The sequence below is a fragment of the Sitophilus oryzae genome, unplaced genomic scaffold (genome assembly GCF_002938485.1).
Source record: "Sitophilus oryzae breed Bouriz unplaced genomic scaffold, Soryzae_2.0 scaffold_866_pilon_pilon, whole genome shotgun sequence".
Taxonomy (NCBI): Eukaryota; Metazoa; Arthropoda; class Insecta; order Coleoptera; family Curculionidae; genus Sitophilus; species Sitophilus oryzae.
In genome coordinates, this window is record NW_022147490.1 from 731,246 (window position 1) to 744,393 (window position 13,148).

The window sequence follows — 13,148 nt, forward strand, 5'->3', positions numbered from 1 at the left end:
GACTCACTTCCCGACTCTTTTCAGCATACATTTTTATATTTTCTATCCCTCGTGGTCATCGCCGGTTACGTCGTTCAATCTGTTTTCATCTAATTACATACACCCTGCTATGACCATGAGGAAATCGAACTTTGGTAGCCTGCGTTTGATTATCGACCCGAGATTGTTGTATTTTAATTGTTTAATTATCAATGTTATTTAAAAACATATCTGGGTCGATGTCATGCAGGTAACCGATCTCTTGGGCCTATATCAAATTGGTTTACTCGAATTATATTTTATTTACTAGAATGATATTATTTGTGTTTTTTCCCAATTTGATCTAAACCCAAGTTGACATCTATTTAAGTCTTGACAATAGGTTGAGGCATAGGAGATTAGAATCGCACCAAGACTTAATGGTGCGATTCTGAGAGTAATTCCGTAAGAGTAAGTAATAGAAAAGAACAGAAAAAGATATTTTGGGTATTTTAAAGTTGCTTCTGTCTAGTTAACAACACGCCGTAACATTTCTCTTTGATATATATTTAATAATATATTTTTTACCTCTACAACTGCACAGTGTTGCATGAAAATCGCGCCTTGTTTTTCTGGTGTCCAGTCGTCTTTTAATGAATTAATGAATAAATTCTCATTTGATGAAAACCAGTCGCATACCAATCTCGGTATGGACACGGTTTTTGTATCTGCTTGGAAGAAAATTATATTTTGTTTCCGATAATCTGTCTGCGTGTTAATTACATTATCGATTACTTTGTATCGCCAAGATTAATATAAAAAAGTGGATGCTGTATACAGTGGCGTAGTTCTGGTCTTGTCTTGGCGTTTGCCTGGTCTTGGTCTTACAGATCAAACGCTGGTCTTGGTCTTGGCTTTTTGTGCAAGGCCAAGACCAATACCAGTCTCGGTCATTGCTAATGAGGGTGAATATTTATACTGTGACAAATCCAGATAAAATATTTGGGTAATTCTGTTCTTTTACTGTTTGGATATGATTTAAGTAATATATAAAATATAGAATGGAGAAAACGAGGAAGTATGAATTTCTAAATATTCTACCGTAATACTTCTACGTTCATCCACGGTACTTGGTACCTATATATTATAAACTATACAGGGTGTCATTGAAATGGTGTAAAACTGTGTGTAAATGGTGTGATAGTACTCCTAAAAGTAGTAAAAAAAGTTCCTATAAGTATAGGGCGGAAAATGCATATTAAGGGAGTTAGGGGCACTGAAAGGGTGAATTTAAAAAACGGTTGTTTTAAAATTGTAGGCTTAAAAAACGAGATAAAACTTCGAAAAAAAATCCTCTGTAATAAATTTTGACCCTAAATCAAATGGTGATACTGAAAAATTATTTGGAAAAGCGGAAAGGGTAGTTTTTGCAAGGGTAGGGGGTTGTTTCGTGAATAACTTTTTTGAGGTTACGTTTTTTGCAACGTGGGTTCATTTTTCGAAAACTACATACTTTTTCCTACAAAAAAATGTACTCTTGTTGCACATCGCCCAGTGCGATGGTTTTCGAGAAAATTGAAAGCAAAGAGATTGCTCTGATGGGTTGCTAACTGGTTAATCAACATAAACTTATGAAAGTTATGGCGGTTCAAAAGTAACCAAGCAGTAGTTATTAAATAATTAATTGGAAAATCAAAATTTCATGATTTTTAAAACATCTTATTGCTTTAAAAACGAAATAAACTTTTTGGTTTTAAAAATTTGGTTTACTCAGTGCCGATTAATACTGAAGAGCAACTACGCCAACGCATTATTGACTGTTCCAATCAAATTCGGACAACACCAAGGATATTCCACAGGGTACCTACGCAGATCGTGGAGAAGAAGATCAGATGTCTACATTGAAATGAATGGTGGTCACTTTGAACATTTACTATGAATGAATTAAGGAATGCATTATTTTAATAAGGAATTATGGTAATTGGATTATTTCGTTTTTTTAAGCAATAAGATGTTTTAAAAATCATGAAATTTTGATTTTTCAATGAATTATTTGATAACTACTTGGTTAAAATTTTCACAAGTTTATGTTGATTAACTAGTTAGCAACCCATCAGAGCAAACTCTTTGTCTTCAATTTTCTCGAAAACCATCGCTCTGGTCGATGTGTAACAAGAGTATCTTTTTTTTAGGAAAAAGTATGTAGTTCTCAAAAAATGAACCCACGTTACAAAAAATAACCTCAAAAAGTTATTCAGGAAACATCCCTACCCTTGCAAAAACTACCCTTTCCGCTTTTCCAAATAATTTTTCAGTATCACCATTTGATTTAGGGTCAAAATTTATGGCAGGCGATTTTTTTTCGAAGTTTTATCTCGTTTTTTAAGCCTACAATTTTAAAACAAACGTTTTTTAAATTCACCCTTTCAGTGCCCTTAACTTCCTTAATATGCCCAAGCAGCATTTGGACGTCGGGACAACGTTGTGTCACGCAACCAAACGTCGGGGCGCAACGTCGGCACAACCACGTGCCAACCCTAGTCTGCACTAGTTTGGAGAATAATTTTTGGGTCGAAACGACGTTGGATACCGACGTTGGCTAGAAGCCTAATTTAGTACAAACTGCAACGTCGTTTAAAATCCTAATTCACAGAAATACAAAACTAATATGGCGTCTAAGTCGCGTTTCATCCTAAATTGGGATAATTATAGTAAAAATATTATATTTATAATTTAGTTAGAGACATATGTCAGATGGCAGTGAAGGAAAACAAAACAAAAGTATTTAAGTGTGGAGGATGTTTGAAGATCATAATTATTGAAACACTTTAACCGACTCTGTAACTCGTTACCCAAGGTAAAAAGTTAAACGCAAACAACTTTATTGATAAATGTATTGTTTCTACTTTAAAAAATACTAATGGGCCTTGAAATTAAAGAAGTTTTAAAAATTTTCTTGAATTTTTTTTTTAGTAAAATGAGAATAATTTATTCGCATTCGAAAAAATTGTTTCCGCGTATTTTTTAGGGTCAAATATTTCAAGTTAATGTATTCAAAAAGCAGGAATTGCTATTTTAAGAACGAAACATTTTCTTATTTAACAACATGGCGGCTTTAACTTTGTTGTTTTGGAGATTAAGATGGAGTAGTTCGAGTAGTCGCATACTGGACTAATAAAGTCGCAGTTCGGCCTTAACAGGTAGTATACTAGTCGCAAGATTGCCTAATTTAGTCATTCTAGAGTCTAGCTTGTGCCGCCCTCTATAATCTAAATAAACGAGGAAGTGTCGGTAATATATGTCGATGTATATTTAAATTTAGTTTTATATGTACCTTTCTTATGTCCCATTTTAATTAAGTTTTTTTTTTATAAAAACAAAAACAGCACTGAACTGTCTGACTGAACAGAACAATGAAATGAAAATTTAAGATTTAAGGTTATGGTTCAATACAGTTGCAAAAAGGTAGTGACTCGACGTCCTACCAACGTAAGAATAAGGAAATCTAAACAACGTTGGAATTAGTAAAACAGACGACGTTTGCATAACGTTGGAATAGGGCCTGAAACTGACGTCGGAAAACTCTATATTGTCCAACGTTGTAACTACGTTGTCCGAATTACCTAAAGATCACTTAAGCAAAAAAGGTTACAAGGCAACGTTTATTCGAAGAAGCTTCTACTTTGCTGTAGTACTAGTCTAACGTCGGCACAACGTTATAAAAACGTTTAAATTTATTTTAATACCCAAAGTAGGGAGCTAACTATTTTCTGTAACTAATCCAACGTTGTGTTTAGTAAACATGTGGTCGTAAGTAGTGAAAATGCTACTTGGGTGCATTTTCCGCCCTATACTTATAGGGACTTTTTTACTATTTTTATAGGTGTACTATCACCCCCCGATTTTTTTACACCATTTTAATGACACCCTGTATAGATAGACAGACGGTAGTACATTTTGAGGCTATTGTACTACCGTTTATTTCAATTGTCTTCCTTCTACCAAACAACTCATAGCACATGCCACTCTTTGAAGTTCCAAATTTCATGAATTTTTTGAAACTATAACATTTCAAAAGTAATGCCGGGTCCAGACCAAGGCGACAAAAAGTAAACACAATTTTAAGACAAAAACAAGACAAACTTGCAACAAAAAATGGGGAATTCTGACAAGACAAAGTTGAGACAAATTTTCCAAACCGCAAGGACAAAAGTAAAAAAAAGTCAAAAGTTTAGTTATTGCGAATGAGTTTTATTAACTATGTGTAATTTCACTGGTCTCCTACTACTCTCCTACTGGTCTTTCCATTACAAACCAAAAAAAGGTAAAAGTGTAAAATCTATTGACATACACTGCTCATTCACGCCAGTTCGAGGCCGGATGAGATCGGATATTTCGTGAGTAAGAGTCGATTTAGATACTTGCCAAATCGGTAGGCCATTGACCATGATATGACCAAGGACCGCGGTTCGGATTCCGCGTAAACAAAGTAGGCCCCGTCCAGATTAGCCCTGGCAGCAAAAAGGAGACGTTAACTGAAATCTTTACTTTCCTACTGTTGACAGCACACGCCATCCACACTGCGCCGACAACTTGTCGTAAAATATACGAACAAAACATAGACACTTTGATCTTTACCGACTCGAGAGGAGACATTGAAAAGTCTCCGAATTTTGAAACAAAACAAAAATGAGACAAAAATGTCGCAGAAATGTATTGGATTTGTCGCAATTTTGTCATAAAACATGAATATTTCTGTCTTGTCATTGGATTACCAATTCTCTTTAAATAATTTTCATTGAAGTATTTTTAAGGTGACACTACCGTATATAAGGCAACAAGTGGGAACCAAAGCAAACCAAACAGACAGAATAACGGATTATTATAAGTTAAAGAGAGAATAGTACTCGAGAATGTTAATGAAGGTCACGTACGACCATTTTGTGCGACCTGCCATTGCAGACAAGCCTATTGCGCAACTGAAAATATTGTTGTTATTGACCAGAATTACATAGACACAAATAATTTTATGTAAGTAATAATATTAGTTCATTTAAAATTAACGTAATAATTAAGGTATTATAATTAAAGACCACAAAAATTATTTAAAATAAAACAAGTAATTTTTTTAGGTAAATATGATATTAGACCCAAATTTCACGGTACTTACTGCTTAAAAAACTCTCTCGACTGGACCAACAAAGGATTAACTATAGATGGAGAATATCTTAACCATCCACCACCAAAGTTTCGCTGATGACATAGTCCTAATTGCCAATAGTCCTGAAGAACTACAAGCACAAATTAATGAACTAAATACAGCCAACAAGAAAGTGGGTCTCAAAATGAATTGACCATGCAAGACCAGAAATTTAGACCATGTACTACCAGTCATGACGTATATATGCGAAACCTGGACACTTAAATCGGACATTATAAGGAAACTGCAGGTCCCACAACGCTCAACGGAACGAAATATGCTGGGAATAATCAAGAGACCGTAAAAGAATAGAGTGGATACGACAAAAGACGCAGGTAATAGATGTCATCCACAGAATTAAATCCCTCAAGTGGTAATGGGCAGGACACCTGGTAAGAAGGACAGACAACAGATGGACCACAAGAATTACAGCATGAGTAATCAAGAGACCTAGAGGAAGATTAAACTTGAGATGAACTTGAGAAGAACTTGACCAAACCAAATCATGATATTAGGAAATTAGCGGGCTTATTAAAACAATAGACAACAATGGGCTCAACTACAAAAAGAGTATCTAAACATGTGAGGGAGGCTACACTGTAATAGGAAATGGTTGAATAAGCTGAAAATGATGATGATGATGATGATGATGATGACTTCTTAAAAAAGTCAATGACGTAATTGTACCTGACCTAATTTTTTCAAGTTCAAGAATCTTCAGACCTCTTTACTACAATGTAAAAGGTATAATCTTGAGAAAACGATCACTAGCTTTGTACAGGTCACTAGCTTTGTAAACGATCACTAGGCTAAAAATAGTATATCTGAAATGGCGTAAAAATTCACCAGGTCAGAGATAGGCGAAACAGTTCGTAGTAAAATAATTTACAGCACACTTTATAAGCAAAAGCAGGAAGACTGCCAAATCTGTCTCCCTTTCTTGAGATAAAGCTCATCATACAGTCTCAGGGTTTGGACAAAAGCCAGTATCTGAGACTGTTTTACAAAAATTAATTCTCCATCTCCGATATCAGTCGTACCAAAGTTTATGGCACTAATGGCTGTCGTCTCGATGCACTCAGTGATCAGGTTCTGGTGTTTCCCCATTTTCCTCACAGAATTTGTATTCGCTGTTGTTTTTTAGCTTCAATCTACTGAGGTGTTCGTTGAGAAGACAGAGTGTTCTATTAAAAACCCCGTGACAATCCGAAGATTGTTTTTCCCTGCAGTCAGGCAGTCCACCAACTGCAGTCAGTCCACTAACAGGGAATTAAAATAAGCATTTAAAGCTTAGAAGCTCAACAGATGAAGCCATATACATATTTTGTCCATTTGAAGAAGGAAGGATAGCGATTATATCTGGTAAATCTACTAATATTTGTAAAAGAAGAGGATAACCTATTTGTAAAGAGCTATGTTGAAGGTTCAGTCTCCAAGTTATTAGACTTCTTGTCAAAAATACGATTGAAAAATATTACCAAGCGATCATTAAAGGACCACAATGGATTTGTGAAGGTCTCAGTAAAATAGACCAATAACCATTTCAAAATAATCTAGTCTAATCTTATCCTTTATTGCTAGTTATTGCTTTATTGGTGTGAATTATCTTGGTTATGGTTTTGCACAAAAAGTAATATCAAGACCAAGACAGCGATAGATCTGCAAGACTAAGATCAACCAGTGCAAGAGTGACGTAAGATTAAGATTAACTCAACAAAACTTACCAGAGTATTATATCAAGACCAAGACCAACACCAAGACTAGACTCCTGAAAACCGAGAGCAAGACCAAAGGAGTCCTACAAGTACCTACTGAAACATCATTATTTCAGTAGGTATTACTAGGATAGAAAAATCGAAAACAAGCCACCAGCGCAGTGCTATAACTTTAAAGTTAAAATTTTTTCAGTAAAGTAACTCTCGATATATCCATATCCTGAATCTAAATATTAAGATTCATATCTTAACTATACGTTCTAAAATCAGATTTAGTGAAAAACCATATAGATATAGATATTTATAACTGTTCCAAATGATTACACTTATGCAATATAGTTTTAGCTATGTGCTTGGGGAAGTTGCCAAGGGAGACCCTTGGCAAAGTTTCAATTATAAATTAAATGTTTTTTTTCTAAAAAAACTTTATTTTTGGATCTCCCACCATGCTTCTCAATTCAGACAACATCTTTATAATAATATTTTATAAACGATTCTTTCTAAAAATACTGATTACCGCTCAACAATAATAACAACAGCACAATAAACAACAACAACGGTGACCTCTGGAGCTCCATCTTTTTCTCCTCTTCTTCTGCTGCTGCTGCCGTGGCTTCGGCAGCATTCATCGAAGGTCAATGACTGAAAGTCACCTAAGAAATGACGCAAACTAAGGATGTTCTACGATATATCGATATAAGCTTTTAAAAACTATATTGATATACCTACCTATGTTATGACTAAGTTATTTTAGATAGTTTGTATAATAATATTTATGGAACGATAAAAGAAATTGGGTAATATATAACTCAATTAGTTTTAATTTAACAGAATGGACTCTCTGTAAGTTTACTTGCAGTATAAGTGCGAGGAGTTGCTTGTGATTTTATAAATATTTATCTGATTTATTTTGAGTTTTTTTATCAAGTATATATTTATAAAACCGGGTTCATAGCGTCCTACGCCTTCCGGTACCCAGTTGCCAGCCTTTCCTATTATCCCAGTCCCCTGGATGAAGATTCCTCTCCGACATAGCTTTATATATTCCTCCAATCCATGTTGCTTTTGGCCCTCCCTTTTTTCTTTTTCTGATGGTATCCATTTCAATATTTTCTTCGGTATTCGGTCCTCAGTCATTCTTTCTACCATGCCCATACCATACCAGCTGTCTTCTTTCTATTTCATCTATTATGGTTTGCTGGACATGCATACTTTCCATTATCTTTTTGTTCGGTAGGTACTCTTTCCATTCTTGATATTCCCGCAGATCTTCGCCAGAAGTCTATCTCGAGTGCTAATAGTCTTTGTTCCAGTCTATTAGTGTGCTGCCATGTTTCACATCCATATAAAACTATACTTTTAAAGATGGAATTATAAGTAGTATGTTTTTCTCATATAAAATGTATTTGGACCATAATACTGAGTATATATAATAACTAAGCACCCGATAACTTTTTTACCTTTCAGTATTCTTTCCTCGATCTCGCTCTTTCTTCGCCCGATATAATCTATCTGAGTTCCAAGATAGGTGTATTTACTGCATGACCCTATCTCTATATTTCTATCCAGATGTAGAGTTTCTGCCTGCTTGGCCTATACGTAAGTATCACAACACTATTTACTTAAACGAAAAACTCGTAATACAAAACTAAAGTGTCAAAACGAATGACAATGTCAGAAAAAAAATAAATGAATACGGCAACTTGACATTTTCTACAGCAAAGCTACCACCTGAATCTCCAGCGTGAAATTTAAATTCCAGTTAGTCAGCGCGGCTCGTGGGCCCAGAACCGACACTTATGCCCACTTGCACCGTTTTTATAAACTTTGTTTAAAGGCTAAACAGTGATTAACTATATAATATTTTATTATAATTAATCACTGTTTAGCCTTTAAACAAAGTTTATACAAACGGTACAAGTGGGCATTAGCGTTCCAAAAAATCTCGCAAGAGACAGGCTCTGTGAATGGGTTAGGTGTGCGACGTTTCGGGACTGGAATGACAGTCCCGGAATGGAATATAGAACAGGAGAACTCCTAAAGGCTGGTAGCACAGAATATCTAGCTACGCAAGCTAGATATTCTGTGCTGGTAGGAATGGAGCGCGTACACTCACTGCAGTGTACACGGGCCACTGCCGGCTGAGATCACACCTACAGAAGATGGGACTGGTGAAAGACGCCGAATGGCAACTCTGTATGGAAGATGACGAAACAATGAGGCACGTTATGTGTACCTGCCTCGCTGGGGGCAGGACCAGGTTTGAGATGTTTGGCAAACCCATGCTAGACCTATCAGGCCTAGTAGACATATCACCCTCGGACATAACGGCCTATGTTAAAAAAGGGGGGGGGGTTTGGGTTTTGAGGGTGAACTTTAACGCTCTTTGTATATTAAAGAGCTTGTAGAAAGTGAGCCACAATAGGCCCTCGCGGCCGCAGTGGAGGGTCCCATGGGACCCACTCTTAGTCAATACACTAGTCAGCGCGGCGCCGAATATGTCCATGGTTGACAACAATGAATTTAAAAATCACAAACTCGATTACATAACTAAAAGTTTAATTGATATCAAATATAGATAGTTGGAACGTATATTCAAAATATCGATAATTTTTTTAAATATTACCATCCCTACTGAAACTCACCTAAGAAATGACGCAAACGAGTCGCTCAACATTGGCCTAATTCGGACCTGGGAACTCGCTACGCCTTTGAGTGATAAAAAGACGGAGAAAGCAATCATATATTAAGCATTTGTTGTCTCAAAATCATAACTTAACATTTATATGGTCTGTCTGCCAAGTCCCAAGTTTTTATGAGACATATTAAGCTGGTTTCTCTATATGGCTTTTCTATATAGACTAAAGAAAACACACAGGCCGCAAATTTCCATACTTTGATAGCTATATAGTTTGATAAATAATGTTAGGCTTTAGAAGCGGCTTCAGCGCGATTGATCACATACATACACTAAAGGAAACTATCAGCCGAACAAAAGAATACGAACTTCCACTAGCCATAGCCTTTATAGATTTTGAGAAGGCTTTTGGCTCGATATATCCTAAGGCAATAATAGAAGCCCTAGCGACAAGGTATTGGCAGGCCTTATATAGAAACTCTCGCCAATATATACCAAGAAGCCAAAGCAAAAGTAATGATATATCAAACAACCCCAGAGTTCCCAACTGGCAAAGGAGTACGACAGGGAGACGCGATATCCCCAAAGCTGTTTACAGCAACATTAGAAGAAATCTTATGTCAACTGGACTGGACCAAAAAAAGTATTTAAATATGTGAGGGAGGCTACATCATAATTGGAAATGGTTGAATAAGTTGAAAATAATGATGGGTGGGAATCTGTACAGGGTGGGTCAAATTCGACGCTTTTAAATGGAAACACCCTTTTCTATAGGAGATAGACGAAAACTAATATCGGTGTCTGGAGCTCAATTTTCATCAAAAACATGATGGTGAAAACCGCACATCAATATCTGTTACCGTTTCGGAGTTACGGGGTGTTAATGTTTTTTTATTGTTAGATTGTTAAGTTGTATTTGTACGTAAATAAGGTTGTAAATGCAATGGATTAATTTAAGGAACTTAAAACAGATCCAGCCTGGGGAAAGAAGAGATTCTTTTTTGTTACACTGATTAAACATTTTATTAAATACCAACAATGAATTTCTTAAAATGTATAAAATTGACGCATTTTCAGAAAAAAAAAGCATAAAGAAGATTTTATCCTATTGGTAAATATAATGGTTCCAAAAAGCAATCTCACTGTAGCGAACAAAAACCACAATTGAACTGTTTAAATTTATAGCATCCGCGATGGTTTTGTGGTTAGAAGAAGGAAATAAGTTGTAAATTTAAAGAACTGAAATAATAAATAGTCTATTAATGTTTATATTTTTGTAGCGTTTTTTTTTCGTGAAAAATATCCCTACAGATTTTTTTTTACATTTTAGTAGACTGTAAAAATTATAATGAAAGAACCGATAGCCTCTAAACTAAAAATTAAAGAGCCTTTGCCTTTTCTAATCGAATAAAATATAAATAGATAAATGTATTGCTCAAGCATCTGTAGATCTCACTCTGTAAAATCTGTAGGGAATATCACTATAAAAGCCCACGGCCACACAGAAAACGTTTTTAGCGTTTTGCGTTTTTGCGCCTCAAGCGCTTTTTGCGATTTTACCGTTTTAAGCGCTTTTTTCGATTTGTGTCCATTAAAAACACGCAAAAGACGCGGCAGGTCTGCAGTTTCTATCAAGATGTCAATAAGTAACGTCACAAGCTCGTGGATTCCCGGCCCGTCCAACAATCAATCCTGTGAGCAAGAGATAGGCGAGATCGGCGCCGTTAGCGTTGAAGAGACGAAGATAAAAGATGCTGGGATTGAATTGTGGACGGACCGGGGCATATATTCGGAGACAAACACAGTCTACTGCTAGTGCCAGTGGTGTGTGTAAAAATAATAATTATTATTTGCCATTTATTTTACGAATTTTAATTTATATGTGTATAGTTTTTTATGTTGTAGTGTTGTGGTTAGTACTTGTTATAATTATAATATAATAAATAATTATAATTATATAATAGAATAGTAAATATTTATAGTTGCTAATGCAATTTCAGGACATGATTTATGAAACATTTTGGGGTAAAACTTCTTTACGCGCGCTGGGAGTAAAAATTCAAAGCCGTGACATACGAGCTAGTGAGACGGCTCTGACACACGAGCTCGTTGTAACGAAACGTGTTAACGGCTTAGAAATGCGTAGGGGCGCGACGTGTATTTGTGAGTAGTCCACGTGTTTATCAAAAATATTGATATTTTAAAAAAAATTGTAAATTTGTATTGTTTTAAAAATTATGTAAAAGTGAATAAAATTATTACGTGTAAAAAAACATTTGTTACACGTAAAAAACTATTTTTATTATTTTACGCGAATAAAACTGTTACAAGTAAAAAACTATTTTTACGCGTATAAAACTATTTGTTCCTGCTAGAAAACTATTTTTTTCGCGTATAAAACTATTTGTTACTGGTAGAAAACTATTTTTTACGCATATAGATCTATTTGTTACGTGTAAAAGCTATTTGTTATATGTAAAATACTATTTTTTTACGCGTTAAAAACTTATTGTTTCTGTTAGAAAACCTTTCTTACGCAAAAAAAAATATTTTTTACGTGTAAAAAACTAATTGTTACACGTAAAAAACTAAATTTTACGCGTCAAAAACTTATTGTTTCTGGTAAAAAAACTTTTTACCCAAAAAAAAAATATTTTTTACGTGTAAAAAACTATTTGTTACACGTAAAAAATTATTTTTTTACGCGTCAAAAGCTTATTGTTTATGGTAAAAAAACTTTTGTTACGCAAAAAAAATTACGTGTAAAAAACTAATTGTTACACGTAAAAAACTAATTTTTACGCGTCAAAAACTTATTGTTTCTAGTAAAAAACTCTTTTACTCAAAAAAAAAAATATTTTTTGCGTGTAAAAAACTATTGGTTACATGTAAAAAACTATTTTTGACGCGTCAAAAACTATTTGTTTCTGTTAAAAAACCTTATTTACGCAGAAAAAAAACACTTTTTACGCATAAAAACTATTTTTACGCGTAAGAAAATATTCCTTAAATTTATTAATTTTTCAACATTTCAAACTACACTTTTTCAAACATTTTCTTCAAATTTTTGAAATTAAAAGAATCTTCCTAAACAGTAGATGTTCTTTATAAAATATTTTTAGATAATACTCTAAAATGAAAAAAAAAATGCATACTATTTGATTTATTTGTATTGTATTATTAAATATAACGTCCGCCTATGACGGGGTCTCATCTTAGGAAACGCTAAAGACGCTACAGAAAACAAACTGATTTGTTTTCATTTGCATTTTTTGCGAGACACGCCGAACGCTACACGCTTTTGGTTTGGCCACTCCTATATAATCCTGTTATTTTGTTTTAGTCGCTAAAGACGCTTCACGCTAAAAACGCAAAAAACGCTTTCTGTGTGGCCGTGGGCTAAAAGAAAAACTTATTATAATAACTTTATTTAGATGTCATTCCTTAAACCCTTTAAAGTACTAACGCCTACGGGAATCATGACAAATATTCGTAAACATTCGCGGGTATGTTTGCTAACGCTATTCGGGAGATACCTAAAGAAAAAGCTAGCTGCGAGAGCGTTGAAGTCATGATTACTAAATCCCGCATAAGATGGGCTGGACTCGTACGCAGGATGCAAGAAAACCGCCTACCA